The 4,544-nt window shown below is 45.1% G+C and overlaps 1 long non-coding RNA gene across 1 annotated transcript; it reads left to right on the plus strand.

The window, feature by feature from the left end:
- The first annotated feature begins 304 nt into the window (after positions 1-304).
- LOC108446846 lies at positions 305-2,911 on the plus strand. The gene is made up of 3 exons (XR_001862163.1): positions 305-591; positions 1,510-1,661; positions 2,093-2,911. It is a non-coding gene; the product is annotated as an uncharacterized LOC108446846 (long non-coding RNA).
- The last annotated feature ends 1,633 nt before the right edge of the window (positions 2,912-4,544 follow it).

The following is a 4,544-nucleotide window of genomic DNA, read 5'->3' on the forward strand; positions in this document are numbered from 1 at the left end:
CAATTTTCTACTCTACGTCCCAGCCAGTTTGATATAACCTGTAGTGCAGAACAAATTGTGTCAATAATTATACTGGATCTTACGTAAAAGCAACCTCTATATAAACAAGAGAACCAATCAAATGAAAACACAGTAATCTGAACAAATGTTTTCAGTACTGGAAAGTGTAAGGTGAGCAAATTGCTGCCCTAAGGACAAGGTGAAAATCCCTAGCCCCCCTTTCCAAAGCAAACAAATAGTAGTGAAACGTAATTTGACGCTCGTTTCCACCAAGGGAAAACATTTTGTCAGCCACCGTTTTTGGGTTTTTTTTTGAGGTTGCCTTAACGTCGTTTCCTTGCAATCTGATCCTCGCAGGAGCTCCCCAGTGGGGATCAGCGCCTGTTGCCGGGAATGAGCGCTGCCTGCTGAGGGAGCGCAAACGTCCTCAAAGGGCTCGGTAAATCCCGAGCTGGAGGTGCTGGACCCGTGCTACATGCGGATCTAATGTGCCATTCTCAAAGGCACCAGCTCCAGATCCAGCAAGATGTTCAGTCTCTAGAACCCTGTGGAAGCTGCAGGTTTCCAGTGAGTGAAGATGTTTCTCCCCAGGTAACTCATATTTTACAGCAGCAGAAATTGAGGACTTTTAAAAAAGCTGGATGCAGTTGATGTCTTGAAACTAACATATACATCAATAATACAAGTAGAAACACAATCCAGAAGATTTAAAATGTAGTACTTTGTTCCATCCAGGTTAACAGCTGAGACAGACTGTAAATTTGTGTGTTGAGGACTGACTCTGGTATGGATTTATTAAGTGGGCTTAAAAACACAGCAAAGCACCACCAAAGCTTGTACCAAAGCTGTAGTTGGAATTTTTTTTGCTTTGATGAAGAAACTATTTCACTTTGATTTTAGAGTTTCTTTATAGCTTTTGAGTGGCAGGCAGCCCTTTACATTATTAATAAATGTTTTGAATTTCAAGTCTTTAAACTAAGAAGTTTTTTGGGGGAGGAGCTTTGAAAAACTAAGAAATAAAGGAACTCATCATAACACTTATAAGATAAAGCTGCTTCTTTCACACTGAACTTTGGTTTAATGTGTCAGAGTCATGATTTTAATCACAAATTCTATCTAATGTTGAAATGAATGCCAAGGATGATGGCTAGAGGAGCTCTGTCTTTATAAATCTCCCATCAAATAAAATGGGAAGGTGAAAGTCACAAGAGTGTACCAGGAGGGATCACTTTATCACCTCAGAACAAAATTCAGGCCTATAGAGAGGCCAACCCCAGACACAGCTTGTGCCTTGAGCAGTGGAGAGGAGGAACCTGGTCCAGTCTCCAGCACCAGTGGAAAATCTCTTCTGGAAGTGCACAGAAGCAAATCAGTGTCCGAGGGTGTGAGATGCTGCCTCTGGCCCTAGGGAATTCCTTCAGGTCTGCTGCTATTTTCTTTTACTGATCTGAATTCCTTTACTCATTAAATAGACAGGCTCAGTGCAGTGAAGAGTTTTCTTTTCCCCAGAGGTCAGAAAGCAGCAAAAGGGCTGCTTGTGCTCCAAGCCCTGAACACACCCAGACCCCAGGCAGCTGTGGTGGTCCAGAACTGAGGCCCAGCCGGCCCAGTGGCCCATTCATGTGAAATCCTCTCTCCAGGCACAGGAACAGCACGCACAGGTATAAAGGACATCCCACTGTTGATGAAGCCACACAGTTACAGTAGAACTGTCTTCAGGAGAGTAGGAAAGCTGGGAATGTTTGCTGGCTAATGACCAGCTGGGGCATGCAGAAAGGAGCCACAGGAGGCACTCTATGAAACGAGAGAACGTGGGGAGAAAATGAAAGCTGGAGGGGAGAAGTGGAGTTTGGGAAAAGTTAAGCAAAAGGCTCAAGGGCCAAGTGAGTTTCTAATGGCTCTGTGCAGGTGAAAGGTGGAATGACTGAAGGTGACCTCAGAGCAGCCCCCACTCTTTCTTCCATACCTTGGCTGCTGCCATCTAACACCTACAGGGAAGCAAAAATAAAGGCAGGGGATGAGCCCACTTCTGTCTCGAGGAGGGCGAGGGTGTGAGGCCCTTCCTTACTGAGTGGTGGTTTCTCTCCTGCAGCTGCTAAAAGATGGGGCTGACAACTGCTACTGCTGCTGCAGAGATTGCTCCTGGTGACTCTCCTCCCCAAACATTATCAACTCCTCTATATCCACCTACCTCAGCAGCTTCTTTGGTTGCAGCAAAAGCAATGGAAAGGAGGGAACAAATGGTGCTTGAGCATCTGGTATCCTCTCGCCCAAGGGAGACAATCTGTCACCTGCCACTTTGTGTTCTGAGTCTGCCTAAAGCACCCTCTGCACCCAGACGCGGATTCATTCGAACGTCATACTTGATACTGGCATGGTGTCTGGAGCGTCAGGAGGAGAGGTTTCCAATAACTGTGTGACAGAAAACACAGAAGTTATGTCACCTGTCAAAGCAGCAGTGGACTTTGGAAGAGGACCCGTATTTCCCACGTGCTCCGGTCTCACAGTAAAGGGAGGCATCACCCCTGCTCATCTCTGCTCTGGGATCATACACATGAACCCACCAGCGAAGAGCATTTTCAGTTTTCAGAGATTTGTGCTCGAAAAACACCTGCCAGCTGTCATTCCCATTTATGGGTTCACTGGGAAACCTCTTAGAGATGTGCAGCAAAGTTTGTAAGTCGTTTGCATGGCAGCACAAGTGTGAGCAGCAACCAAATGTCACAGCCCTCTGCAAAGCCCTTCGCAACGACTGTCAGTAAAAGTCAAGTTCCTTGATTCCACTCAAGCAACACATGGCAGGAACACCATTCCTGTGAGAAGCAGGGCTGGCGTTTGATGTGCAGGGAGTTCACATTGTGGTAACATAAAATCTTAACGTATGGTAATAAATATCCTGGAAAGAATTTAATAATATGTTTTGTTTCATCATAAATTGGCAGGAACCAGTGAATTAAACAGCCCTTTCTAGCTCTTTTCACATGATAACTCTCTTTATAATTGCAGAGTATTTCACCTTTCACAACATAAGGGTTTTGTAAAGTACATTTTAACTTAAAAGAGCTTCAGTGTTTATGCAGGGTTTATACAGATTGATCTGCAGTAATCTATCTAGAGTTCTTTGCCTTGATGAGAGATATTTGAAGTGGTCCTCACTGTATTCTGAAGCTTCACCCATTGCATAAAGAGCTACTTCTGAAAAAGCCCATGATGTACTGGGTAAAACATCAAGAGCAATTAGATTTAGTGAAATTATTCAGAAGAGGGCCAAGATCAAATAAACATTGCTTTTCCACAGCAGAGGGGAACACTCTCTTACTTTTTTGCCTAACAACAAGGTACTGACAGCGGTGTTTCAAGCAGGATGGGGCCAGCCTTTGATCTCTGCAGGGGGCTCGTGTTAACCACAACTGCGAGCTGTCTGAAAGCCCACAGGTCAAGCAGGTATTTTTAGTTCTATTTTCAAGACGTAGAAACATACTTTCTCTCATTTCAACAGCAGGACTATTCATTTTGGGGTGGGGAGGGAGGGGGAACTGCAGACAGATATATTGTTGAGATAAATCAAAGTAAAGGAGACATTCAATATTTATCCATTAAGAAAATACAGAATACTTCCTGTGTGACAGAATCCCTCCTACCTATTTCAATGGCTATATCCCTCATAAAAGTTAACAGGTAAGAATTAAGGAACAACATTCCACAGCAACAGTCCTAAACACTGCAATAACACTTTAAATTGCAGTATTTTGGATGATTGCTGCAGATAATTTCAGTGGTCATTGAAAGAAATGAAACAGAATAATTCAAAATTTATAATACTGCCAGGGTCAGAACAAGCTATTGTTTAATCCAACATGTAAAGATAAAATAAAAACAGGAAGGAGACACATTATTTCTTGTCATTTACTGTCGGTAAGTACAATTTGAGTTTATCAAGGCAGCCTTAATGATCAAGCAAGAATGAATCCCACTGCCCTAAGCAGTGATCAGCAGCTCCTGATTTCCCAATTTCATAGCCAAGACAGACCCCACACATAGATTAGGAAAACACATCTGTCACTTGAGTACATCACTGGGATGCAGCAGAGAGAGCAGCAGATTTTGAACTTCCCGTGCGGTCAGGTTAAAGGGAACAAGCTCGAAGGAAAGGCACAGGAAAAAGAGGAGAGTGCCAGAGCAGAAGGGAGGCCGTGGGAGGTGTCCGAGGCTCAGGCGACAAAAGAGGGAAGGAGCAGAGTCTGGCTGAGGAAGGCACAGCCACACAGACGCTGCCCGGCAGACATTGCCCTGCCAGGACAGCAGCAGCCTTCCAGGACCTTCCCAGCTCCCTGCAGCACGGGCTGCACTGTGCCCTCATCTTCCCTCCGTGCCTTTACCCCGGGGACACAGAGCACTGGGAGACAGGGGCTCCACCTGCTTCCTCCTTTGCTGCCTCGCAAAGGTCTGGGTTAAAGGATTCTGGTGAAAGCTGCACTGGAAATAGCCTGCGTGTGGTTATGCCCCCGAGCCTGCAAAACTTGCACACATGAGATTCCCACCGA

Source organism: Corvus brachyrhynchos, unplaced genomic scaffold (assembly GCF_000691975.1).
Source record: "Corvus brachyrhynchos isolate BGI_N302 unplaced genomic scaffold, ASM69197v1 scaffold114, whole genome shotgun sequence".
NCBI classification, from domain to species: domain Eukaryota; kingdom Metazoa; phylum Chordata; class Aves; order Passeriformes; family Corvidae; genus Corvus; species Corvus brachyrhynchos.